This window comes from Scyliorhinus torazame, chromosome 14 (genome assembly GCF_047496885.1).
Source record: "Scyliorhinus torazame isolate Kashiwa2021f chromosome 14, sScyTor2.1, whole genome shotgun sequence".
Taxonomy (NCBI): domain Eukaryota; kingdom Metazoa; phylum Chordata; class Chondrichthyes; order Carcharhiniformes; family Scyliorhinidae; genus Scyliorhinus; species Scyliorhinus torazame.
In genome coordinates, this window is record NC_092720.1 from 420,980 (window position 1) to 448,956 (window position 27,977).

General features: G+C 54.6%; 1 protein-coding gene across 2 annotated transcripts in view; it reads right to left on the minus strand.

The window, feature by feature from the left end:
* The window catches only part of LOC140389482 (leucine-rich repeat-containing protein 31-like), a 223,064-nt gene extending 218,957 nt beyond the window's left edge, over positions 1-4,107 (minus strand). The window contains exons 1-2 of one of the 2 annotated variants that reach the window (XM_072473615.1): positions 3,975-4,107; positions 3,909-3,923 (exon numbers count right to left, since the gene is read on the minus strand). The gene's annotated coding sequence lies outside the window, so the exon portion shown is untranslated. Of the gene's footprint in view, positions 1-3,908 lie in introns of both variants that reach the window. The other variant, XM_072473614.1, reaches the window with a different exon arrangement.
* Between the last annotated feature and the right edge of the window lie 23,870 nt (positions 4,108-27,977).

Here is a 27,977-nt window from a genome sequence, read left to right on the forward strand (position 1 = left end):
GAGATCTTGGGGTTCATCTCCATAGATCTCTGAAGGTTGCCACTCAAGTGGATAGAGCTGCGAAGAAGGCCTGTAGTGTGTTAGTGTTTATTAACAGGGGGCTTGAGTTTAAGAGCCGCGGGGTTATGCTGCAACTATACATGACCCTGGTGAGACCACATTTGGAGTATTGGGTGCAGTTCTGGTCACCTCATTATAGGAAGGATGTGGAAGCATTGGAAAGGGTGCAGAGGAGATTTACCAGGATGCTGCCTGGTTTGCAGGATAGGTCTTATGAGGAAAGGTTGAGGGAGCTAGGGGTTTTCTCTTTGGAGTGGAGGAGGATGAGAGGCGACTTAATAGAGGTTTATAAGATGATGAGGGGAATAGATAGAGTGGACGTTCAGAGACTCTTTCCTCGGGTGGGTCATATAGGAGCGATGTCCGAGGTAGGTTCTTTACTCAGAGAGTGGTTAGGGTGTGGAATGGACTGCCTGCTGTGAGAGTGGAGTCGGACACTTTAGGAACTTTCAAGCGGTTATTGGATAGGCACATGGAGCACACCAGAATGACAGGGAGTGGGATAGCTTGACCTTGGTTTCGAACAAAGCTCGGCACAACATCGAGGGCCGAAGGGCCTGATCTGTGCTGTACTGTTCTATGTTCTATATTTACTGAATTCAGAGTTCACCATCTGCAGTGGCAGATTTGGACCCGGGTTCCCAGAGCATCAGCCCGGGTCTCTGGATAATTAGTCCAGTGACAATACCGCTACACTACTGCCTCCCCTTGAAGTATTTTCGTTTTGTCAATAAACATTAAACAGTTTTACCAAATGTGCCTGAGTTTATGAATCAAGGTGTGGAAGACTTGGACAGAACGGACCGGGAATCCTATAAAAACGGCAGAGGTGGACGAATGAGTGAGCACAAATGCACAGGGAAACGTATTGTCCCAGATTTGGTATTCCTCCACAAACTGCATTTCACTGGGTCCCTTCCACTCGAGTGGAATGAATGGTTTCAGGTTCCTGTACTTGCAGAGTGACTAAACTCTGCACAGAAAGCTGAGATTTCTGTTTCAGTCCAAGGGTACCTTTTAAAAGCACCAGAGATGTTAATTACTATCAATCTCTCTCTGGTGCGAAAAATTAACGGTTACAATTCTGGAATTTCATTCCTGCAGTTCTTAATTGGTACTCAATACTCAGAAACAAAAAAATAGGTGTGGGCCATTCGGCCCTTTGAGTCTGCTCTGCTATTCAACGTGATCATGGCTGATCCTCTACCTCAACAACACACTCCGGCGCTCTCCCCATCTCCTGGACATCTTGAGAGTCGGGAAATCTATTTCCTTCTTAAATATATTCAGTGACTTGTTTCCACATCTTTCTGTGGTCAAGAATTCCACAGGTTCCTCACCCTCTGAGTGAAGACATTCCTCTCCATCTAGTCTCCCTGTATCCTGAGACTGTGACCCCTTGTGACCCTGCACTGGTCATGATGCCAGCCTTATTCAAAACCCTCAACACTTCCTTGTGCCGTATCCCTCTATACCCGTCCCATCCATGTGTTTGTCAAGATGCCTTTTGAACACCGTTAATGTATCTGCTTCCACAACCTCCCCTGGCAACGCGTTCCAGACACTCACCACCCTCTGCGTAAAAAACCTGCCTCTCACATCTACTCTAAACTTTACCCCATGGACCTTAAACCTATGCCCGCTGGTGACTGACCCCTCCACCCTGGGAAAGAGTGCCTGCCCATCCACTCTATCCATGCCCCTCATAATCTTGTGGACCTCTATCAGGTCGCCCCTCAACCTCCGTCGTTCTGATGAAAACAGTCCGAGTCTATTCAGCCTCTCCACATAGCTGACACCCTCCAGACCAGGCAACATCCTGGTAAACCTCCTCTGCACCCTCTCCAAAGCCTCCACATCCTTCTGGTAGTATGGCGACCAGAATTGTGCGCAATATTTCAAGTGCGGCCTTACCAAGGTTCTACACAACTGCAGCATGATTTGCCAGTTTTTATACTCGACGCCCCGTCCAATGAAGGCAAGCATTCTGTTTGCTTTTTTGACGACCTTGTCTACTTGTGTTGCCACCTTCAAAGATCTGTGTACCTGCACGCCCAGATCTCTCTGACTTTCTATAATCCTCAGTGTTTTGCCATTTACGGTATATTTTCCCTCCCAAAATACATTACCTCACATTTGTCCAGATTAACCTCCATTTGCCATTCCTCTGCCCAAGTCTCCAACCTATCGATATCCTGCTGAATCTTCTGACAATCCTCAACACTAGCTGCCACTCCACCACCTTGGTGTCATCCACAAACTTACTAATCAGACCGGCTACATTTTCCTCCAAATCGTTTCTGTACACCACAAACAACAGAGGCCTAAACACCGAGACATGTCTTTTTTAAAAAACAGTTTTACACTTTTTGTTTGTACTATGGCCTGATTAGCCTTTGTTTCCCACTGTCCCCGCACAGGTTCCGATTCCTTCTGTCACTCCAGTTTAAACCCTTCCCAGAAAGTCAACAAAGTCCCAGATGAACACAGGCTGTTTTCTCATTGTGGAGGGGGTGGGGGAGAGCTGCCATGACTGGTGGGGATTTAACCTATGGGGCAAGATTGAGAAGGTGGGCCTTCATGAATAACCTCAATGGTACAGGAATTAAACCCAGGCCGTCAGCCTCTCTCTGTATCACGAAACAGATGTCCAGCCAATTGAGCTAAAACGGCTCCTTCCCAATAGCACGAGTGAATGCCTCCGTGAGGATATTGGTTCCAGTCTTTCGGAGGGACAACCCGTCCAGCTTGGACAATGCTCATCTTCCCCAGAATCATCCGAATGTCTCAGGAATCCTAATCCCTCCTTCCGACACCATCTCTCCAGCCACTCGTCAATCTGGTATATTCTACTACTTACCACCTCGTAGGGTGGCACGGAGGCTAGCACTGCTGCGTCACAGCACCAAGATCCCGGGTTTGCTCCTGGCTCTGGGTCACTGACTGTATGGAGTTTGCACATTCTCCCCGTGGGTTTTGCCCCCACAACCCAAAGATGTGCAGGGTAGGCGGATTGACCACACTAAATTTCCCCTTAATTGGAAAAATAATTTTGAAAAGTTGTGATCTCGCACTGGGCGCAAACAGAACATTACTGATTACCTCCTGGCTTTATTTTCTCTCACAATCCAATTTTTCTCAATGTTTGACTTTCTGTTTCCAATTTGTATTAAATTCACCATTTGAGCCGACTCTTCCTGGTCAGACTCTGTATTGAGATATTCGCCTCCCAGATTCCAATTAAAAATATAGAAATTTTATTCAGTTCAATGTAGCCCAGGGTGGGTCGCGGGGAATTCTGACCCACATTACTCCGATAATCCTCATGTTCTGTTAGCAAATGGAAGATTCTTCCACTTCCAGAACCAAATCAGACACATAATTGTCTCAATTTTGAATTAATGCCCCCATCATATTTCATCCTCAGTAACAACAAAATCTCTATTTTTTGTTCAAACATTTGCATTTCACCAAAATTCTTTGTTATTCACTGAAAGGAAAAACCTTCAAAAGTTACCAGCCTGACAGAGGAAAGTATGTTTCACCCAGGGGGTGGGCGCTCTGCTTTGCGGTGTAGGTACATCCACTGTGCTGTTAGAGAGGGAGGGAGCTCCAGGATTGGGATCCAGGGAAGGAATATTGCCAGTCAGGACAGTGACTGGGTGAAATCATTAACCCCCCCCCCCTCAAGATTAAATCCCAACAATTCTGAACTTGTTATTTCCCAATTCCCCAAGAGTTTGTTTGAAATTTCCTGGTGGACAATAAACATTTGACCGGGATTCCTGGCGTCAATTTAACAATCCGCGATTAAAGACACAGAAAGCTGCAGCCAGAAGCCGATTTACCTGCTGGGAGCTGCTGGGCTGTCCCGGGGCTGTCCCGGAGCTGCTGGGAGCTGCTGGGCTGTCCCGGGGCTGTCCCGGAGCTGCTGCTGGATCCTGACTCGGGAATGAATCCCTGACCCGCGCTGGAAACTCCCCCGGGAAGCGGAGGGAAAGTCGGGAAGCGGAGGGAAGGGCAGTGAGGAACCTGCTGAGATCAAAATCCAATCAGAGGCTCAGGAACCAGGAAGTGGGGCAGTTTCCAAACTTAATCAGCGGAATTCATCCCCCCCCCCCCCCCACAATCCCCCCCACCCCACACACAAACACACACACACACAATCCCCCCACACACACACACCCCACCCACACACACACACACACACAATCCCCCCCCCACACACACCCCACCCACACACACACACACACAATCCCCCCCCCCCACACACACACACCAACCCCCACACCCCCCCCCCCACACACACACACCAACCCCCCCCCCCGCACACCCCACCCACAATCCCCCCCCCCCCCACTCACACTACCCCCATCCACCCCCCCCACACACACACCCCACCCACAAACACCCCCCCCACCCACAAACACCCCCCCCCACACACACACTCACCCCCCCACACCTCCCCACCCACACACTCACACCCCCACAGACATCCACACACACACACCCACCCCCCCACACACAGCCCCCCCCACCCACACACACACCCCCACCCAAACACCCACCCCCCACACACCCCACCCACAAACACACCCACACACATCCCCCACACACACCCATAACCCCCCCCACACACACACACACACCCTCCCACCTCCACACACCCACCCACACACATCCCCCCACACACCCATAACCCCCCCCCACACACACCCTCACACACACACCCTCACACACACACACCCCCCACATACTCACCCCCCCCACACACTCACCCCCCCCCACACACTCACCTCCCCCAGACCTCCCCACCCACATACTCACCCCCCCCCACACACACACACCTACCCACCCACACACCCACCCCCCCTCATACACACACACCCCCAACACACACACTCACCCCCCACATGCACACAAACCCCCACACTCACCCCCCCACACACACCCTAAACCTCCCCCCACCACACCCCCACACGCTCACCCCCCCCACACACACCCCCAGACCTCCCACACACTCAGCCCCCCGCAGACACCCACACACACACCTAACCACACACACAGACACACTCACCCCCCCCACACACACACACCCACACACCCCCAAACCTCCCACCCACCCCCACCACCCCCCAACACACTCACCCCCAACACATACCCACACCCCCCCACATACGCACACCCACACCCCCACCCACACCCCCCACACACACATCCACAAGCACACTGTTGCTCTTTTTAACCTTAGTCTATTTGCTCTGTTTACGTCACCTTTGCTCATGAGTCACCAGGTATCTTTATGATACCGCCACGTGGTTCAAGTTCAGGTTATGATTAATAATACAGCACACCGCTTAGTAAGGATTAAAACAACGGTCATTTATTATATACCACAAGCAATATTAATACCCTAATACTACTTTCTATATAATAAACCTATCACTACTGGCCAATACTTAACTTAGGAAGAGCCCACCAGGTCAGGGAAACGAATGGCTTGTCCAATCAAATCTGGCCCGCGGGATTCAAAAGGCTGCTACAGGTCGGTGGCTAGGTGTCTCTACCGGATAGCGATCGTTGGATTCAAACTTACAGTTGCCGGTGGCTGGTCTTGCGAAGGTCTCGAGCAGGCGAAGAGGAGAGAGAGAGAGAGATCTGAACTTCTGAACTTGGACCCTCACGTTTATAGGGCCCAGGGGCTTCCCGCCTCCCGGGGCGGCCCTTGACCCTGAGTCCCAAGTGATTGGATTCTGTCCCCAGTCTCTGGGGTCGATGTGTCCAATGGTGAGGCGATTCCTCGATCGGGGGGTGGTCGCTCACCTGTCTTTGTTTCGGCCACTGCAGGCGCCGACAGGTCTGGCCCGGTATTCAATTGCTAATATGTTGCAATTGTTCCCGGGGATAGCCGATTTAACTGTGGATGTCTGAGTAGATGGGCTGCAAACAGTCCTGAATGCAACTGTGAATACCTGGGTTGATGGGCTGTTGATAGCCCTGAGTATCGATCTGGGCTACCTTCCCAGAGCCGAATATGCAAAACTGTCTGCAGCTGCCTGCTTGTGTCTTCTTGGCTGCTTTTCCCAGCAGTCTTTCGGGTTAGCCGTTTTAAACTGGGTTTTGGCCAGATTAATCGGAACGCAGCCATTTTACATGGCTACATACCCGCCTTGTGATCCTAACGCGAAGCGTGAAGGATCACATAAATGTTGTCCTCTTCGTTTCCCCACTGGTGGGGGGGGGCACCTCCTACATGGCCACTACTCTGACCCTAGCTATGCACAAAAATTTACCTAAACAATTCTTGAGGGCGCTATGTCAGGCAGGGGCATGTATCTATAAAAAAATAAACTGGGAACCTTTAATTTTACCTAAACACTCTATACTCCTAAACATTGCATTATCCTATCTTCCTAAAACATACAACAACAATCACAACATTTAATATACTCTTTCCTGGCTTGGCAGTCAAGCTCAGGATCATACATTTTTTTTATTTTTATGAAACGTTCCGTATATCTCTTTATTTACAGGAATAATGCACGTGAATACTCTTTATTCTTTATAGGTCACGGGGGTCTGGGGTCTGGTCATAGCTGAATATCGGGGATCGGATCTGATAGACCGGGGTTTGAGCGCGGTACGCTCTCCTTTTCCACTTGCGGAGGCGCATGGTCTGTACTGCACAACTGAGTATAGCCAATGCCAACAGTGCCTCAATGATGTACGACAGGGAGTACCAAGTTATGAACTTGGCGCACCAGGATAATGCAGCGTGGATGGTGACTGGGCCCTCGGTACTACTGGGCAATGAAGTGTTAACAGTAAAGGGGTTTGGAGTGATGGGGTCCGCGTTCCCGCGCAACCAAAAGTTCATCAAAAGAGTGTTGAGCACGAAGAAAGGAGTCCTCATGGCTGTCCTCTTTCCTTCCTTTTCCTCTGTTCGCTGCTTTTCTCCGGACTTGGAGCTTCTGGAGTTCTGTAAGACAAGCGTAGTGTGTGTAAATACTTCGGTTTAATATCTGGTGTGTTAGTGTGTCTGTCCTTCTTGGGGCCAATTAAACCCTTATAATTGGTCACAGTATGTGACTCTCCCCCCATTTTTTTTTTCAAAACAAATGTTTGGACATGGCACACTTCCCAATGGTGGACCCGTGCTAGGTTTATCATCCAAATGTTCCAGGATGTAAATAGCATGTGGCAGCAACCCAAAGGTTGCCTAAATAAAATAAAACTGTTTTTGAAAGAAAAGGTCGAATGAGGTGCGTATGGGCCGCGACGGGGACGATTTGGGTGGAGTCCCCGGGTAGGACGGCTACCAATACCGTATCTTCCCTACCCGAGAGTTTTTGACCAACGGGGGGGTCCCCAGGCAGGGCAGGTCTCACGCCGTTTCTCCACTGCCTGAGCGACCAAAGAACGGACAAAAGTGTAGTCATCATGGTGGGGGTTACTGTTCTGATTCTACCATCAAATCAGAAGAGTAGCTACGATCGGGCGTCTGGTCTGGTGACCACGTATCAGCTGAAAAGCTAGTTCCTCTGACTGGGCGTCTGGTCTCGGTGGGCCTCTGAGGCAAGTCCTCAGAGGTATTGGCAGAATGGGCGTGTGGCCGCGGTGGGTGTCAGTGGGAAAAGTTAAAAGTGCAGGTGAATGGGTGTGGGGCGGTGAGAAAATTCTCCTGTAGGACGAACAACATTTAACAAACAGACATACAACGTAAAACATTCTGCAGGTTCCATCAGAATACGGGACATCGTAAATCACATTTGGGCTGGGGTGTAATTAGCATATGGAGGGAGAGCAGCGTGACCAAAGAAGAAAGGAAGGAGGAGTGAAACAAAATGAAGTGGCCTTGCTGAGGTAACGCTGCCATGAGAAGTGGTGGGTAAGCACTCCCAGTTTGCATGGGGCAGCTGGGACCTTGTAGCTGCTGTGGGTGGTGTTCTCTTTCATATCTGGGGGCGAGTCTAGCTGGTGGGGGTCTCCTGCAATCTCGGGCGAAGTGTCCTGGCTGCTCACAGTTGTAACATGACCCCTGAGGCACATAAGGTGGAGCAGGCTCTCTGGTGCATTGTTCCCTTGGGTGTGGTTCCCTGGGTGGGGGGTCGGGGCTGTTGGTTTCTTTGCTGGTTCGGGGGGCATTTGTGGGCTTATCCCGTTGGTGTTTCAGGGGGGCTTGACATTCTCGTGCGTAATGTCCTAATTGTCCGCAATTATAACATTCCAGTGGTTTCTGGGGGGGGGGGGGCGGCTGTTCCTTCGATTACCCATGCGGGGTTCTGGTGCGTTTTAACTGGATGCATGTCTGCCTGCTCTTCCTCGGGTTCCCTAACTGCGGGTTTGTCTGCTTCTGCCTGCTGTTCTTCGGGATTTGTAACTGCGGGTTTGTTTTGCACAGACTGCTCCCAGGCGCGGGACAATCTTTTTAAAACCCATTTCTCATTGTGGGCTTCCTCTGAGGGGTCATCATTCGTACAGGCGTTTTGTCCTGCCTCTGTGGCATGGGAGATAAGGGCGCGGGTCCATTCGGCCATATTGTCTGGGGACAAATGGGCACGATCTACGTTGCCGAAAACGGCTTCAAAATGAATCCACAAGCGTCCTGCGAACGCTGTGGGGTGTTCAGACTTTTTCTGTCTGCATTTATTCAGACCGTCTACGGGGTCGCCCCGGTTGTACCCGATCACATCCAGGATCGCGGTATGCATTTCTGCAAGGGTGCCTCCTCCTACGTTCTGTGGGTCGGGAAGGGCTGCTGCGACCGATGGGTCTAAGCTGAGGACCGTGAGCTTTACCTGCTCTTTCGCATCCAGGCCGTACATGGTCGCCTGGTGTTTGACGGTGGCAAAGAAATGGTGTGGGTCTGAAGCGGGGAGGAACGGTGTGATTTTGGCACACGCGTCCCGTAATTGGGTCACTGTGAGGGGGGTGGAATATAAGACTTCCGCCTCGTCTGCTGTGGCGGTGAGGTGGGTTGTGTGGTGGTATGTATTAGGGGTCATGTGGGACTGTGAAGCCGTGATGCTATTGGCTGACAGATCCCGGGTCCTGGTTGGCTGCCGACTCCTGGCTCCGCCCTGAAGGCGGAGTATAAGAACCCGAGCTTCTCCCCGCCGCTTCATTCTGTTGCTGAGTTGCTGGGGACAAGTCTCGCTTAATAAAGCCTGAATCGACTTCATCACTTCTCGTCTCTCTCGTAAGTCATTGTGCGCTACAATTTATTAGGCGAGCTTAAAAGACTATGGAGCTAATGGTGCCGCCATTTTGGGTCCCGGGCACCCCGAGGGGAGGATGGGCGCCGCCATCTTGTGACCCCCCAGCCACATGCGATTCATGGGGGCGGCCATTTTGTCCACCCCCCAGCCGCGTGCGATTCATGGACGCCGCCATCTTGGTTGACAACAAAGGACCCCAGCATCGACGGCTCCACGGGGTCCGAAGAAGACGCTGCGACACTACTACCACGACTGGCTTCGGTGACACTGGATCAATCGCGGCCCCGGACGCTCCAGACGACGACAACAACGGTGCTGGTCAACGGATACGAGACCCCATGCCTGATCGACTCCGGGAGCACTGAAAGTTTTATTCACCCAGACACGGTAAGACGCTGTTTTCTGACCATCCATCCAAGCACGCAAAAGATTTCCCTAGCTGCAGGATCCCACTCCATAGAGATCAAAGGGTTCTGCATCGCGAACCGAACGGTGCAAGGGAGGGAGTTTAAGAACTACAGGCTCTACGTCCTTCCCCAACTCTGCGCGCCCACATTACTGGGATTAGATTTCCAGTGTAACCTGCAGAGCCTAACATTCCAATTCGGCGGCCCAATACCCCCACTCACTATCTGCAGCCTCGCAACTCTCAAGGTTGAACCGCCGTCCTTGTTTGCAAACCTCACCCCGGATTGCAAACCCGTCGCCACTAGGAGCAGACAGTACAGCGCCCAGGACCGGATATTTATTCGGTCTGAAGTCCAGCGGTTGCTGAAGGAAGGCATAATCCAGGCCAGCAATAGTCCCTGGAGAGCCCAGGTGGTAGTAGTAAAGACCGGGGAGAAGCAAAGGATGGTCGTAGACTATAGTCAGACCACCAACAGGTACACGCAGCCAGATGCGTACCCTCTCCCCCGCATATCCGACATGGTCAATCGGATTGCCCAGTATAAGGTCTTCTCCACCGTGGACCTCAAGTCCGCCTACCACCAGCTCCCCATCCACCCAGGTGACCGCAAGTACACCGCCTTCAAGGCAGACGGGAGTCTATACCACTTCCTAAGGGTCCCATTTGGTGTCACAAACGGGGTCTCGGTCTTCCAACGGGAGATGGACCGAATGGTTGACCAGCACGGGTTGCAGGCCACGTTCCTGTATCTCGACAACGTAACCATCTGCGGCCACGATCAGCAGGACCACGATGCCAACCTCCAAAAGTTCCTCCAAACCGCTAACGCCCTGAACCTCACATACAACGAGGAAAAGTGCGTTTTTAGCACAAACCGGTTGGCCATCCTGGGATACGTCGTGCGCAATGGGATAATAGGCCCCGAACGCATGCGCCCCCTTATGGAATTTCCCCTCCCCCACTGCTCCAAAGCCCTGAAACGTTGCCTGGGTTTCTTTTCATATTACGCCCAGTGGGTCCCCCAGTACGCAGACAAGGCCCGCCCCCTAATACAGACCACAACCTTCCCTCTGTCGACAGAGGCTTGCCAGGCCTTCAGCCGCATCAAAGCGGATATCGCAAAGGCCACGATGCGCGCCATCGACGAGTCCCTCCCCTTCCAGGTCGAGAGCGACGCCTCCGATGTAGCTCTAGCGGCCACCCTTAACCAAGCGGGCAGACCCGTGGCCTTTTTCTCCCGAACCCTCCACGCTTCAGAAATCCGCCACTCCTCAGTGGAAAAGGAAGCCCAAGCCAGCCATAGTGGAAGCTGTGCGACATTGAAGGCATTACCTGGCCGGCAGGAGATTCACTCTCCTCACCGACCAACGGTCGGTAGCCTTTATGTTCGATAATGCACAGCGGGGCAAAATTAAAAATGGCAAGATCTTAAGGTGGAGGATCGAGCTCTCCACCTTCAACTATGAGATCTTGTACCGTCCCGGAAAGCTGAACGAGCCGTCCGATGCCCTATCCCACGGCACTTGTGCCAACGCACAAATAGACCGCCTCCAAACCCTCCACGAGGACCTCTGCCACCCGGGGGTCACTCAATTCTACCATTTCATAAAGTCCCGCAACCTCCCCTACTCTGTGGAGGAGGTCCGTACAGTCACCAGGAACTGCCACATCTGCGCAGAGTGCAAACCGCACTTTTTCAGGCCGGATAGAGCGCACCTGATCAAGGCTTCCCGCCCCTTTGAACGCCTCAGTTTGGATTTCAAAGGGCCCCTCCCCTCCACTGACCGCACGCATACTTCCTGAATGTGGTGGACGAGTACTCCCGTTTCCCCTTCGCCATACCCTGCCCCGACATGACAGCGGCCACAGTCATCAAAGCCCTTGGCACAATATTCACACTGTTCGGTTGCCCCACGTATATCCATAGCAACAGGGGGTCCTCCTTCATGAGTGACGAGCTGCGCCAGTTCCTGCTCAGCAAGGGCATAGCCTCAAGCAGGACGACCAGCTACAACCCTGGGGGAATGGGCAAGTAGAGAGGGAGAACGGCACGGTCTGGAAGACCGTCCTACTGGCCCTACGGTCCAGGGATCTCCCAGTTTCCCGGTGGCAGGAGGTCTCCGCGGACGCTCTCCACTCCATCCGGTCGCTGCTGTGTACCACCACTGTGTATACAAAATTATGAGGGGCATAGACAGAGTGGATAGTCAGAGGCTTTTCCCCAGGGTAGAGGGGTCAATTACTAGGGGGCATAGGTTTAAGGTGAGAGGGGCAAAGTTTAGAGTAGATGTACGAGGCAAGTTTTTTACGCAGAGGGTAGTGGGTGCCTGGAACTCACTACCGGAGGAGGTAGTGGAGGCAGGGACGATAGGGACATTTAAGGGGCATCTTGACAAATATATGAATAGGATGGGAATAGAAGGATACGGACCCAGGAAGTGTAGAAGATTGTAGTTTAGTCGGGCAGTATGGTCGGCACGGGCTTGGAGGGCCGAAGGGCCTGTTCCTGTGCTGTACATTTCTTTGTTCTTTGTTTGTTCTTTGTAACCAAACGCCCCATGAGCGCCTCCTTGTCTTCCCCAGGAAGTCCTCCTCCGGAACGTCGCTGCTGACCTGGCTGGCGGCCCCAGGACCCACCTTGCTCCGGAAACATGTGCGGGCGCACAAATCGGACCCGTTGGTTGAGAGGGTTCACCTCCTCCACGCGAACCCGCAGTACGCCTACGTGGCGTACCCCGACGGCCGACAGGACACTGTCTCCCTGCGGGACCTGGCACCCGCCGGCAACACACACACCCCCCCGACACCGATTATCTCCTCCCTGTCATCGGCGCACCCCGCGACTGCCCCCTTCCCGGGGGGATCGGTCCTCCTCCCGTGCCCGCCCAGGAGTAAAACAGGAACAAACACCGAAACGCTCCCGGAGACGACAACGCCTGAACAAGCACCTGCATCACCACTGGGGCTGAGGCGATCGACGAGGAAGACCAGACCGCCCGCTCGACTCATGGAATCCGCGTGACACCAAGAATGTTGTTGTAACAAAAACATTTTTTTGCTAATATTGTAAATAGTTTTCACAAACTTGTACATAGCCCAGTGTAGGGCTAAAACTGTAGTAACATGTCCGAAATTTTCCTTCCAGGGCCAGCCTTGTAAACCCCTACCACCATGCGAACCACCACCCCGCCGGGTTCCTTTTTAACAAGGGGTAAATGTGGTGGTATGTATTAGGGGTCATGTGGGACTGTGAAGCCGTGATGCTATTGGCTGACAGATCCCGGGTCCTGGTTGGCTGCCGACTCCTGGCTCCATCCTGAAGGCGGAGTATAAGAACCCGAGCTTCTCCCCGCCGCTTCATTCTGTTGCTGAGCTGCTGGGGACAAGTCTCGCTTAATAAAGCCTGAATCGACTTCATCACTTCTCGTCTCTCTCGTAAATCATTGTGCGCTACAGGTTGTTACAGGGTTCATGGGAGCCTGTATTATCTGTTGTGTGGGGGGTGGGGGTGCTTTCCTCCTTTGGGGTTTTCCCTGCGCACATGCTCCCTGAACATATCTCTGCGCTGTCTCCTGCAATTCTTCCCAATCAGGGCCGTCTTCCTGGTCTAAACTTTCCCCAAAGGTTTCTTGAAATCCCTTTTGGACAGAAAGCAGTGCTTTCAAGTCTGCAATCTGCTTTCGGCACTTTGCATGGTCCAAAGTACTCTGCCTTTGTTCCGTGGTTGTGGCGTGGAGCGCTCTCAAGGCTGCCTTGAGATCACTGCATTGTTTCTGGAGCGTCTCTAACTGGTTTTCTGTTTCTTTCTTTACCAGGACTGCACGCTGCAGGTCCTGATAAGCCTTTTCATATTGTGACTGGAAACTACTCAAGTGCGCCAGACAAGATTGGTGACCCCGTTTGGCGTCAGCCACCTCTTCGTCCTTTGCTGCTAATTTCCCTTTTAACTCCAGGTTCTCTTTCTCAATTTCGCATACATCGATTTTACTCATCCGATGTATGCCTTCTATTTCTTTGCGGAGAGTCCTGATGACCTCCTCTGTGCCTCGCAATTGTGCCAGACAGGACACAATTGCCATCGGCTTGCGCGCTTTTGCTAAGCTCTTTCTGTGGATCTCACTCAGGTTCTCCCACCAAGTATGCCCTATACTTCCAGGACCTGAGTCGTCGTTATTGCAGAAATCATTCCACACGGGCCATCCTTTGCCCTGCAGAAATTTGCGGATTTCCACCTCCCAAACGGGACACTGTCCCGCTCCTACGCTGCTGACTGGTGCGACAGCAAAATCTTCGGGGTTCATGAGGCGCTGCATCGCTTGCATTGCCTGCATGGCTCTCTCTTATCTGCTCGTTACGTTCGAATTTGGAACAGGGGGTCAAGGTGGTGTGGTAGATACGGGTACGGCTTGCGCTAATTTCCGAAATACCAACTGCCGATAGTTTTGACGCAACAAAAAATCTATCAGTTTTGCCTTATAACCCTGTTAGTTACGCATGCATATACACACTTCCGAATTGTGAATTATTAACCAGAACCGCTTGAACACTTGTGGGTTTTTTTGTTTTGTTTCCGATTGGATTCTAATTCAAATGTTGTGGTTCTCCCGGAGTGGTTTTCCACTGCTAAGTCGGGTCCCGTCAGGATGTCGCCAATTATGTTGCTCTTTTTAACCTTAGTCTATTTGCTCTGTTTACGTCACCTTTGCTCCTGAGTCGCCAGGTATCTTTATGATACCGCCACGTGGTTCAAGTTCAGGTTATGATTAATAATACAGCACACCGCTTAGTAAGGATTAAAACAACGGTCATTTATTATATACCACAAGCAATATTAATACCCTAATACTACTATTTATATAATAAACCTATCACTACTGGCCAATACTTAACTTTAGGAAGAGCCCACCAGGTCAGGGAAACAAATGGCTTGTCCAATCAAATCTGGCCCGCGGGATTCAAAACGCTGCTACAGGTCGGTGGCTAGGTGTCTCTACCGGATAGCGATCGCTGGATTCAAACTTACTGTTACCGGTGGCTGGTCTTGCGAAGGTCTCGAGCAGGCGAAGAGGAGAGAGAGAGAGATCTGAACTTGGACCCTCACTTTTATAGGGCCCAGGGGCTTCCCGCCTCCCGGGGCGGCCCTTGACCCTGAGTCCCAAGTGATTGGATTCTGTCCCCAATCTCTGGGGTCGATGTGTCCAATGGTGAGGCGATTCCTCGATCGGGGGGTGGTCGCTCACCTGTCTTTGTTTCGGCCACTGCAGGCGCCGACAGGTCTGGCCCGGTATTCAATTGCTAATATGTTGCAATTGTTCCCGGGGATCGCCGATTTAACTGTGGATGTCTGAGTAGATGGGCTGCAAACAGTCCTGAATGCAACTGTGAATATCTGGGTTGATGGGCTGTTGATAGCCCTGAGTATCGATCTGGGCTACCTTCCCAGAGCCGAATATGCAAACCTGTCTGCAGCTGCCTGCTTGTGTCTTCTTGGCTGCTTTTCCCAGCAGTCTTTCGGGTTAGCCGTTTTAAACTGGGTTTGGTCAGATTAATCGGAACGCAGCCATTTTACATGGCTACAGCCCCAACACACATCTCCCCCCCCCACACCCCCACACACTGACACCGCAACACACACACAACCCCAACCCCCACACACACCCACACCCCCCCCCCAAACACACATGCCCACACTCACACACCCCTACACCCTGCCCACCCCCCCACATACACACAGCCCCCCCCCACATACACGCACCCCCACACCCACCCACACAGACAATGTCCACATTAACCTACAGAAATCTGTCACAATAAATCACTCGTGGGAGACAGTGAGTGGGTGACAGTGAGTGGGTGACAGTGAGTGGGAGACAGTGAGTGGGAGACAGTGAGTGGGAGACAGTGAGTGGCAGACAGTGAGTGGGAGACAGTGAGTGGGAGACAGTGGGTGGGAGACAGTGAGTGGGTGACAGTGAGTGGGAGACAGTGAGTGGGAGACAGTGGGAGACAGTGAGTGGGAGACAGTGGGTGGGAGACAGTGGGTGGGAGACAGTGGGTGGGAGACAGTGGGTGGGAGACAGTGAGTGGGAGACAGTGGGAGACAGTGAGTGGGAGACAGTGGGAGACAGTGGGTGGGAGACAGTGGGTGGGAGACAGTGGGTGGGAGACAGTGGGTGGGAGACAGTGAGTGGGAGACAGTGAGTGGGAGACAGTGAGTGGGAGACAGTGGGAGACAGTGAGTGGGAGACAGTGAGTGGGAGACAGTGAGTGGGAGACAGTGAGTGGGAGACAGTGAGTGGGAGACAGTGAGTGGGAGACAGTGAGTGGGTGACAGTGGGAGACAGTGAGTGGGAGACAGTGAGTGGGAGACAGTGAGTGGGAGACAGTGGGAGACAGTGAGTGGGTGACAGTGGGAGACAGTGAGTGGGAGACAGTGAGTGGGTGACAGTGAGTGGGAGACAGTGAGTGGGTGACAGTGGGAGACAGTGAGTGGGTGACAGTGGGAGACAGTGAGTGGGAGACAGTGAGTGGGAGACAGTGAGTGGGAGACAGTGAGTGGGAGACAGTGAGTGGGTGACAGTGGGAGACAGTGAGTGGGAGACAGTGAGTGGGAGACAGTGAGTGGGAGACAGTGAGTGGGTGACAGTGGGAGACAGTGAGTGGGAGACAGTGAGTGGATGACAGTGGGAGACAGTGAGTGGGTGACAGTGGGAGACAGTGAGTGGGAGACAGTGGGTGGGAGACAGTGGGTGGGAGACAGTGGGTGGGAGACAGTGGGTGGGAGACAGTGAGTGGGAGACAGTGGGAGACAGTGAGTGGGAGACAGTGGGAGACAGTGAGTGGGAGACAGTGAGTGGGAGACAGTGAGTGGGAGACAGTGAGTGGGTGACAGTGAGTGGGTGACAGTGAGTGGGAGACAGTGAGTGGGAGACAGTGAGTGGGTGACAGTGAGTGGGAGACAGTGAGTGGGAGTCAGTGGGAGACAGTGAGTGGGAGACAGTGAGTGGGTGACAGTGAGTGGGAGACAGTGAGTGGGTGACAGTGAGTGGGAGACAGTGAGTGGGAGACAGTGAGTGGGAGACAGTGAGTGGGAGACAGTGAGTGGGAGACAGTGAGTGGGAGACAGTGAGTGGGAGACAGTGAGTGGGAGACAGTGAGTGGGAGACAGTGAGTGGGAGACAGTGGGAGACAGTGAGTGGGAGACAGTGAGTGGGTGACAGTGAGTGGGAGACAGTGAGTGGGAGACAGTGAGTGGGAGACAGTGAGTGGGTGACAGTGAGTGGGTGACAGTGAGTGGGAGACAGTGAGTGGGAGACAGTGAGTTGGAGACAGTGAGTGGGAGACAGTGGGAGACAGTGAGTGGGAGACAGTGAGTGGGAGACAGTGAGTGGGAGACAGTGAGTGGGAGACAGTGAGTGGGAGACAGTGGGAGACCGTGAGTGGGAGACCGTGAGTGGGAGACAGTGAGTGGGAGACAGTGAGTGGGAGACAGTGAGTGGGAGACAGTGAGTGGGAGACAGTGAGTGGGAGACAGTGAGTGGGAGACAGTGAGTGGGAGACAGTGGGTGGGAGACAGTGAGTGGGAGACAGTGGGAGACAGTGAGTGGGAGACAGTGGGAGACAGTGAGTGGGAGACAGTGGGAGACAGTGAGTGGGAGACAGTGAGTGGGAGACAGTGGGTGGGAGACAGTGAGTGGAAGACAGTGGGAGACAGTGAGTGGGAGACAGTGAGTGGGTGACAGTGAGTGGGTGACAGTGAGTGGGAGACAGTGAGTGGGAGACAGTGAGTGGGAGACAGTGAGTGGGAGACAGTGAGTGGGAGACAGTGAGTGGGAGACAGTGAGTGGGAGACAGTGAGTGGGAGACAGTGAGTGGGAGGCAGTGAGTGGGTGACAGTGAGTGGGTGGCAGTGAGTGGGAGGCAGTGAGTGGGAGACAGTGAGTGGGAGACAGTGAGTGGGAGACAGTGAGTGGCAGACAGTGAGTGGGAGACAGTGGGTGGGAGACAGTGAGTGGGTGACAGTGAGTGGGAGACAGTGAGTGGGAGACAGTGGGAGACTGTGAGTGGGAGACAGTGGGTGACAGTGAGTGGGTGACAGTGAGTGGGTGACAGTGAGTGGGAGGCAGTGAGTGTGTGACAGTGAGTGGGAGACAGTGAGTGGGAGACAGTGAGTGGGAGACAGTGAGTGGGAGACCGTGAGTGGGAGACAGTGAGTGGGAGACAGTGGGTAACAGTGAGTGGGTGACAGTGAGTGGGTGATAGTGAGTGGGAGACAGTGAGTGGGAGACAGTGAGTGGGAGACAGTGAGTAGGAGACAGTGAGTGGGAGACAGTGGGAGACAGTGAGTGGGAGACAGTGAGTGGGAGACAGTGAGTGGGAGACAGTGAGTGGGAGACAGTGAGTGGGAGACAGTGAGTGGGAGACAGTGAGTGGGAGACAGTGAGTGGGTGACAGTGAGTGGGAGAAAGTGGGAGACAGTGAGTGGGAGACAGTGAGTGGGAGACAGTGAGTGGGAGACAGTGAGTGGGAGACAATGGGTGACAGTGAGTGGGTGACAGTGAGTGGGAGACTGTGAGTGGGAGACTGTGAGTGGGAGACTGTGAGTGGGAGACAGTGAGTGGGAGACAGTGGGTGAGAGACAGTGAGTGGGAGACAGTGAGTGGGAGACAGTGAGTGGGAGACAGTGGGAGACAGTGAGTGGGAGACAGTGAGTGGGAGACAGTGGGAGACAGTGAGTGGGTGACAGTGAGTGGGAGACAGTGAGTGGGAGACAGTGAGTGGGAGACAGTGAGTGGGTGACAGTGAGTGGGAGACAGTGAGTGGGAGACAGTGAGTGGGTGACAGTGAGTGGGAGACAGTGAGTGGGAGACAGTGATTGGGAGACAGTGATTGGGAGACAGTGGGAGACAGTGAGTGGGAGACAGTGAGTGGGAGACAGTGAGTGGGAGACAGTGAGTGGGAGACAGTGAGTGGGTGACAGTGAGTGGGAGACAGTGAGTGGGAGACAGTGAGTGGGAGACAGTGGGAGACAGTGAGTGGGAGACAGTGAGTGGGAGACAGTGAGTGGGAGACAGTGAGTGGGTGACAGTGAGTGGGAGACAGTGAGTGGGTGACAGTGAGTGGGAGACAGTGAGTGGGAGACAGTGAGTGGGAGACAGTGAGTGGGAGACAGTGAGTGGGAGACAGTGAGTGGGAGACAGTGAGTGGGAGACAGTGAGTGGGAGACAGTGAGTGGGAGACAGTGAGTGGGTGACAGTGGGAGACAGTGAGTGGGAGACAGTGAGTGGGAGACAGTGAGTGGGAGACAGTGGGAGACAGTGAGTGGGAGACAGTGAGTGGGAGACAGTGGCAGACAGTGAGTGGGAGACAGTGAGTGGGTGACAGTGAGTGGGAGACAGTGAGTGGGAGACAGTGAGTGGGTGACAGTGAGTGGGAGACAGTGAGTGGGAGTCAGTGGGAGACAGTGAGTGGGAGACAGTGAGTGGGTGACAGTGAGTGGGAGACAGTGAGTGGGAGACAGTGAGTGGGAGACAGTGAGTGGGAGACAGTGAGTGGGAGACAGTGAGTGGGAGACAGTGAGTGGGAGACAGTGAGTGGGAGACAGTGAGTGGGAGACAGTGAGTGGGAGACAGTGAGTGGGAGACAGTGGGAGACAGTGAGTGGGAGACAGTGAGTGGGTGACAGTGAGTGGGAGACAGTGAGTGGGAGACAGTGAGTGGGAGACAGTGAGTGGGTGACAGTGAGTGGGTGACAGTGAGTGGGAGACAGTGAGTGGGAGACAGTGAGTTGGAGACAGTGAGTGGGAGACAGTGGGAGACAGTGAGTGGGAGACAGTGAGTGGGAGACAGTGAGTGGGAGACAGTGAGTGGGAGACAGTGAGTGGGAGACAGTGAGTGGGAGACAGTGAGTGGGAGACAGTGAGTGGGAGACCGTGAGTGGGAGACAGTGAGTGGGAGACAGTGAGTGGGAGACAGTGAGTGGGAGTCAGTGAGTGGGAGACAGTGAGTGGGAGACAGTGAGTGGGAGACAGTGAGTGGGAGACAGTGGGGGGGAGACAGTGAGTGGGAGACAGTGGGAGACAGTGAGTGGGAGACAGTGGGAGACAGTGAGTGGGAGACAGTGGGAGACAGTGAGTGGGAGACAGTGAGTGGGAGACAGTGGGTGGGAGACAGTGAGTGGAAGACAGTGGGAGACAGTGAGTGGGAGACAGTGAGTGGGTGACAGTGAGTGGGTGACAGTGAGTGGGAGACAGTGAGTGGGAGACAGTGAGTTGGAGACAGTGAGTGGGAGACAGTGGGAGACAGTGAGTGGGAGACAGTGAGTGGGAGACAGTGGGAGACAGTGAGTGGGAGACAGTGGGAGACAGTGAGTGGGTGACAGTGAGTGGGAGACAGTGAGTGGGTGACAGTGAGTGGGAGACAGTGAGTGGGAGTCAGTGGGAGACAGTGAGTGGGAGACAGTGAGTGGGAGACAGTGAGTGGGAGACAGTGAGTGGGAGACAGTGAGTGGGTGACAGTGAGTGGGTGACAGTGAGTGGGAGACAGTGAGTGGGAGACAGTGAGTGGGTGACAGTGAGTGGGTGACAGTGAGTGGGAGACAGTGAGTGGGAGACAGTGAGTGGGAGACAGTGAGTGGGAGACAGTGAGTGGGTGACAGTGAGTGGGTGACAGTGAGTGGGAGACAGTGAGTGGGAGACAGTGGGAGACAGTGAGTGGGAGACAGTGAGTGGGAGACAGTGAGTGGGAGACAGTGAGTGGGAGACAGTGAGTGGGAGACAGTGGGAGACCGTGAGTGGGAGACCGTGAGTGGGAGACCGTGAGTGGGAGACAGTGAGTGGGAGACAGTGAGTGGGAGACAGTGAGTGGGAGACAGTGAGTGGGAGACAGTGAGTGGGAGACAGTGAGTGGGAGACAGTGAGTGGGAGACAGTGAGTGGGAGACAGTGAGTGGGTGACAGTGAGTGGGAGACAGTGAGTGGGAGACAGTGAGTGGGAGACAGTGGGAGACAGTGAGTGGGAGACAGTGAGTGGGAGACAGTGAGTGGGAGACAGTGAGTGGGTGACAGTGAGTGGGAGACAGTGAGTGGGTGACAGTGAGTGGGAGACAGTGAGTGGGAGACAGTGAGTGGGAGACAGTGAGTGGGAGACAGTGAGTGGGAGACAGTGAGTGGGAGACAGTGAGTGGGAGACAGTGAGTGGGAGACAGTGAGTGGGTGACAGTGGGAGACAGTGAGTGGGAGACAGTGAGTGGGAGACAGTGAGTGGGAGACAGTGGGAGACAGTGAGTGGGAGACAGTGAGTGGGAGACAGTGGCAGACAGTGAGTGGGAGACAGTGAGTGGGTGACAGTGAGTGGGAGACAGTGAGTGGGAGACAGTGAGTGGGTGACAGTGAGTGGGAGACAGTGAGTGGGAGTCAGTGGGAGACAGTGAGTGGGAGACAGTGAGTGGGTGACAGTGAGTGGGAGACAGTGAGTGGGTGACAGTGAGTGGGAGACAGTGAGTGGGAGACAGTGAGTGGGAGACAGTGAGTGGGAGACAGTGAGTGGGAGACAGTGAGTGGGAGACAGTGAGTGGGAGACAGTGAGTGGGAGACAGTGAGTGGGAGACAGTGAGTGGGAGACAGTGAGTGGGAGACAGTGAGTGGGAGACAGTGGGAGACAGTGAGTGGGAGACAGTGAGTGGGTGACAGTGAGTGGGAGACAGTGAGTGGGAGACAGTGAGTGGGTGACAGTGAGTGGGTGACAGTGAGTGGGAGACAGTGAGTGGGAGACAGTGAGTTGGAGACAGTGAGTGGGAGACAGTGGGAGACAGTGAGTGGGAGACAGTGAGTGGGAGACAGTGAGTGGGAGACAGTGAGTGGGAGACAGTGAGTGGGAGACAGTGGGAGACCGTGAGTGGGAGACCGTGAGTGGGAGACAGTGAGTGGGAGACAGTGAGTGGGAGACAGTGAGTGGGAGACAGTGAGTGGGAGACAGTGAGTGGGAGACAGTGAGTGGGAGACAGTGGGTGGGAGACAGTGAGTGGGAGACAGTGGGAGACAGTGAGTGGGAGACAGTGGGAGACAGTGAGTGGGAGACAGTGGGAGACAGTGAGTGGGAGACAGTGAGTGGGAGACAGTGGGTGGGAGACAGTGAGTGGAAGACAGTGGGAGACAGTGAGTGGGAGACAGTGAGTGGGTGACAGTGAGTGGGTGACAGTGAGTGGGAGACAGTGAGTGGGAGACAGTGAGTTGGAGACAGTGAGTGGGAGACAGTGGGAGACAGTGGGTGGGAGACAGTGAGTGGGAGACAGTGGGAGACAGTGAGTGGGAGACAGTGGGAGACAGTGAGTGGGAGACAGTGGGAGACAGTGAGTGGGAGACAGTGAGTGGGAGACAGTGGGTGGGAGACAGTGAGTGGAAGACAGTGGGAGACAGTGAGTGGGAGACAGTGAGTGGGTGACAGTGAGTGGGTGACAGTGAGTGGGAGACAGTGAGTGGGAGACAGTGAGTTGGAGACAGTGAGTGGGAGACAGTGGGAGACAGTGAGTGGGAGACAGTGAGTGGGAGACAGTGGGAGACAGTGAGTGGGAGACAGTGGGAGACAGTGAGTGGGTGACAGTGAGTGGGAGACAGTGAGTGGGTGACAGTGAGTGGGAGACAGTGAGTGGGAGTCAGTGGGAGACAGTGAGTGGGAGACAGTGAGTGGGAGACAGTGAGTGGGAGACAGTGAGTGGGAGACAGTGAGTGGGAGACAGTGAGTGGGTGACAGTGAGTGGGTGACAGTGAGTGGGAGACAGTGAGTGGGAGACAGTGAGTGGGAGACAGTGAGTGGGAGACAGTGAGTGGGTGACAGTGAGTGGGTGACAGTGAGTGGGAGACAGTGAGTGGGAGACAGTGGGAGACAGTGAGTGGGAGACAGTGAGTGGGAGACAGTGAGTGGGAGACAGTGAGTGGGAGACAGTGAGTGGGAGACAGTGGGAGACCGTGAGTGGGAGACCGTGAGTGGGAGACCGTGAGTGGGAGACCGTGAGTGGGAGACAGTGAGTGGGAGACAGTGAGTGGGAGACAGTGAGTGGGAGACAGTGAGTGGGAGACAGTGAGTGGGAGACAGTGAGTGGGAGACAGTGAGTGGGAGACAGTGAGTGGGAGACAGTGAGTGGGAGACAGTGAGTGGGAGACAGTGAGTGGGAGACAGTGAGTGGGAGACAGTGGGAGACAGTGAGTGGGAGACAGTGGGAGACAGTGAGTGGGAGACAGTGGGAGACAGTGAGTGGGAGACGGTGAGTGGGAGACAGTGGGTGGGAGACAGTGAGTGGGAGACAGTGGGAGACAGTGAGTGGGAGACAGTGAGTGGGTGACAGTGAGTGGGTGACAGTGAGTGGGAGACAGTGAGTGGGAGACAGTGAGTTGGAGACAGTGAGTGGGAGACAGTGGGAGACAGTGAGTGGGAGACAGTGAGTGGGAGACAGTGGGAGACAGTGAGTGGGAGACAGTGGGAGACAGTGAGTGGGTGACAGTGAGTGGGAGACAGTGAGTGGGAGACAGTGAGTGGGAGACAGTGAGTGGGAGACAGTGAGTGGGAGACAGTGAGTGGGTGACAGTGAGTGGGTGACAGTGAGTGGGAGACAGTGAGTGGGAGACAGTGAGTGGGAGACAGTGAGTGGGAGACAGTGAGTGGGAGACAGTGAGTGGGAGACAGTGAGTGGGAGACAGTGAGTGGGAGACAGTGAGTGGGAGACAGTGAGTGGGAGACAGTGGGAGACAGTGAGTGGGAGACAGTGAGTGGGGACAGTGAGTGGGAGACAGTGAGTGGGAGACAGTGGGTGGGAGACAGTGGGTGGGAGACAGTGAGTGGGAGACAGTGAGTGGGAGACAGTGAGTGGGTGACAGTGAGTGGGAGACAGTGGGAGACAGTGAGTGGGAGACAGTGGGAGACAGTGAGTGGGAGACAGTGGGTGGGAGACAGTGGGTGGGAGACAGTGGGTGGGAGACAGTGAGTGGGAGACAGTGAGTGGGAGACAGTGAGTGGGAGACAGTGAGTGGGAGACAGTATGTGGGAGACAGTGAGTGGGAGACAGTGAGTGGGAGACAGTGGGTGGGAGACAGTGGGTGGGAGACAGTGAGTGGGAGACAGTGAGTGGGAGACAGTGAGTGGGAGACAGTGAGTGGGTGACAGTGAGTGGGTGACAGTGAGTGGGAGACAGTGAGTGGGAGACAGTGGGAGACAGTGAGTGGGAGACAGTGAGTGGGAGACAGTGAGTGGGAGACAGTGAGTGGGAGACAGTGAGTGGGAGACAGTGAGTTGGAGACAGTGAGTGGGAGACAGTGAGTGGGTGACAGTGAGTGGGTGACAGTGAGTGGGAGACAGTGAGTGGGAGACAGTGGGAGACAGTGAGTGGGAGACAGTGAGTGGGAGACAGTGAGTGGGAGACAGTGAGTGGGAGACAGTGGGAGACCGTGAGTGGGAGACCGTGAGTGGGAGACCGTGAGTGGGAGACCGTGAGTGGGAGACAGTGAGTGGGAGACCGTGAGTGGGAGACAGTGAGTGGGAGACAGTGAGTGGGAGACAGTGAGTGGGAGACAGTGAGTGGGAGACAGTGAGTGGGAGACAGTGAGTGGGAGACAGTGAGTGGGAGACAGTGAGTGGGAGACAGTGAGTGGGAGACAGTGAGTGGGAGACAGTGGGAGACAGTGGGTGGGAGACAGTGAGTGGGAGACAGTGAGTGGGAGACAGTGGGAGACAGTGAGTGGGAGACAGTGGGAGACAGTGAGTGGGAGACAGTGGGAGACAGTGAGTGGGAGACGGTGAGTGGGAGACAGTGGGTGGGAGACAGTGAGTGGGAGACAGTGGGAGACAGTGAGTGGGAGACAGTGAGTGGGTGACAGTGAGTGGGAGACAGTGAGTGGGAGACAGTGAGTGGGAGACAGTGAGTTGGAGACAGTGAGTGGGAGACAGTGGGAGACAGTGAGTGGGAGACAGTGAGTGGGAGACAGTGGGAGACAGTGAGTGGGAGACAGTGGGAGACAGTGAGTGGGTGACAGTGAGTGGGAGACAGTGAGTGGGAGACAGTGAGTGGGAGACAGTGAGTGGGAGACAGTGAGTGGGAGACAGTGAGTGGGAGACAGAGAGTGGGTGACAGTGGGTGGGAGACAGTGAGTGGGAGACAGTGAGTGGGAGACAGTGAGTGGGAGACAGTGAGTGGGAGACAGTGAGTGGGAGACAGTGGGAGACAGTGAGTGGGAGACAGTGAGTGGGGACAGTGAGTGGGAGACAGTGAGTGGGAGACAGTGAGTGGGAGACAGTGGGTGGGAGACAGTGGGTGGGAGACAGTGAGTGGGAGACAGTGAGTGGGAGACAGTGAGTGGGTGACAGTGAGTGGGAGACAGTGGGAGACAGTGAGTGGGAGACAGTGGGAGACAGTGAGTGGGAGACAGTGGGTGGGAGACAGTGGGTGGGAGACAGTGGGTGGGAGACAGTGAGTGGGAGACAGTGAGTGGGAGACAGTGAGTGGGAGACAGTGAGTGGGAGACAGTATGTGGGAGACAGTGAGTGGGAGACAGTGAGTGGGAGACAGTGGGTGGGAGACAGTGGGTGGGAGACAGTGAGTGGGAGACGGTGAGTGGGAGACAGTGAGTGGGAGACAGTGAGTGGGAGACAGTGAGTGGGTGACAGTGAGTGGGTGACAGTGAGTGGGAGACAGTGAGTGGGAGACAGTGGGAGACAGTGAGTGGGAGACAGTGAGTGGGAGACAGTGAGTGGGTGACAGTGAGTGGGTGACAGTGAGTGGGAGACAGTGAGTGGGAGACAGTGGGAGACAGTGAGTGGGAGACAGTGGGAGACAGTCAGTGGGAGACAGTGGTTGGGAGACAGTGGGTGGGAGACAGTGGGTGGGAGACAGTGAGTGGGAGACAGTGAGTGGGAGACAGTGAGTGGGAGACAGTGAGTGGGAGACAGTGAGTGGGAGACAGTGGGTGACAGTGAGTGGGTGACAGTGAGTGGGAGACAGTGAGTGGGAGACAGTGAGTGGGTGACAGTGGGAGACAGTGAGTGGGAGACAGTGAGTGGGAGACAGTGAGTGGGAGACAGTGAGTGGGAGACAGTGAGTGGGAGACAGTGGGAGACAGTGAGTGGGAGACAGTGAGTGGGAGACAGTGGCAGACAGTGAGTGGGAGACAGTGAGTGGGTGACAGTGAGTGGGAGACAGTGAGTGGGAGACAGTGAGTGGGTGACAGTGAGTGGGAGACAGTGAGTGGGAGTCAGTGGGAGACAGTGAGTGGGAGACAGTGAGTGGGTGACAGTGAGTGGGAGACAGTGAGTGGGTGACAGTGGGAGACAGTGAGTGGGAGACAGTGAGTGGGAGACAGTGAGTGGGTGACAGTGAGTGGGTGACAGTGAGTGGGAGACAGTGAGTGGGAGACAGTGAGTTGGAGACAGTGAGTGGGAGACAGTGGGAGACAGTGAGTGGGAGACAGTGAGTGGGAGACAGTGAGTGGGAGACAGTGAGTGGGAGACAGTGGGAGACAGTGAGTGGGAGACCGTGAGTGGGAGACCGTGAGTGGGAGACCGTGAGTGGGAGACCGTGAGTGGGAGACAGTGAGTGGGAGACAGTGAGTGGGAGACAGTGAGTGGGAGACAGTGAGTGGGAGACAGTGAGTGGGAGACAGTGAGTGGGAGACAGTGAGTGGGAGACAGTGAGTGGGAGACAGTGGGAGACAGTGAGTGGGAGACAGTGGGTGGGAGACAGTGAGTGGGAGACAGTGGGAGACAGTGAGTGGGAGACAGTGGGAGACAGTGAGTGGGAGACAGTGGGAGACAGTGAGTGGGAGACAGTGAGTGGGAGACAGTGGGTGGAGACAGTGAGTGGGAGACAGTGGGAGACAGTGAGTGGGAGACAGTGAGTGGGTGACAGTGAGTGGGTGACAGTGAGTGGGAGACAGTGAGTGGGAGACAGTGAGTGGGAGACAGTGAGTTGGAGACAGTGAGTGGGAGACAGTGAGTTGGAGACAGTGAGTGGGAGACAGTGAGTGGGAGACAGTGGGAGACAGTGAGTGGGAGACAGTGGGAGACAGTGAGTGGGTGACAGTGAGTGGGAGACAGTGAGTGGGAGACAGTGAGTGGGAGACAGTGAGTGGGAGACAGTGAGTGGGAGACAGTGAGTGGGAGACAGTGAGTGGGTGACAGTGGGTGGGAGACAGTGAGTGGGAGACAGTGAGTGGGAGACAGTGAGTGGGAGACAGTGGGAGACAGTGAGTGGGAGACAGTGAGTGGGAGACAGTGAGTGGGAGACAGTGAGTGGGAGACAGTGAGTGGGGACAGTGAGTGGGAGACAGTGAGTGGGAGACAGTGAGTGGGAGACAGTGGGTGGGAGACAGTGGGTGGGAGACAGTGGGTGGGAGACAGTGAGTGGGAGACAGTGAGTGGGAGACAGTGAGTGGGAGACAGTGAGTGGGTGACAGTGAGTGGGAGACAGTGGGAGACAGTGAGTGGGAGACAGTGGGAGACAGTGAGTGGGAGACAGTGGGTGGGAGACAGTGGGTGGGAGACAGTGGGTGGGAGACAGTGGGTGGGAGACAGTGAGTGGGAGACAGTGAGTGGGAGACAGTGAGTGGGAGACAGTGAGTGGGAGACAGTGAGTGGGAGACAGTATGTGGGAGACAGTGAGTGGGAGACAGTGAGTGGGAGACAGTGAGTGGGAGACAGTGGGTGGGAGACAGTGAGTGGGAGACAGTGAGTGGGAGACAGTGAGTGGGAGACAGTGAGTGGGAGACAGTATGTGGGAGACAGTGAGTGGGAGACAGTGAGTGGGAGACAGTGGGTGGGAGACAGTGGGTGGGAGACAGTGAGTGGGAGACAGTATGTGGGAGACAGTGAGTGGGAGACAGTGAGTGGGAGACAGTGGGTGGGAGACAGTGGGTGGGAGACAGTGAGTGGGAGACAGTGAGTGGGAGACAGTGAGTGGGAGACAGTGAGTGGGAGACAGTATGTGGGAGACAGTGAGTGGGAGACAGTGAGTGGGAGACAGTGGGTGGGAGACAGTGGGTGGGAGACAGTGAGTGGGAGACAGTGAGTGGGAGACAGTGAGTGGGAGACAGTGAGTGGGTGACAGTGAGTGGGTGACAGTGAGTGGGAGACAGTGAGTGGGAGACAGTGGGAGACAGTGAGTGGGAGACAGTGAGTGGGAGACAGTGAGTGGGAGACAGTGAGTGGGAGACAGTGAGTGGGAGACAGTGAGTGGGAGACAGTGAGTTGGAGACAGTGAGTGGGAGACAGTGAGTGGGTGACAGTGAGTGGGTGACAGTGAGTGGGAGAC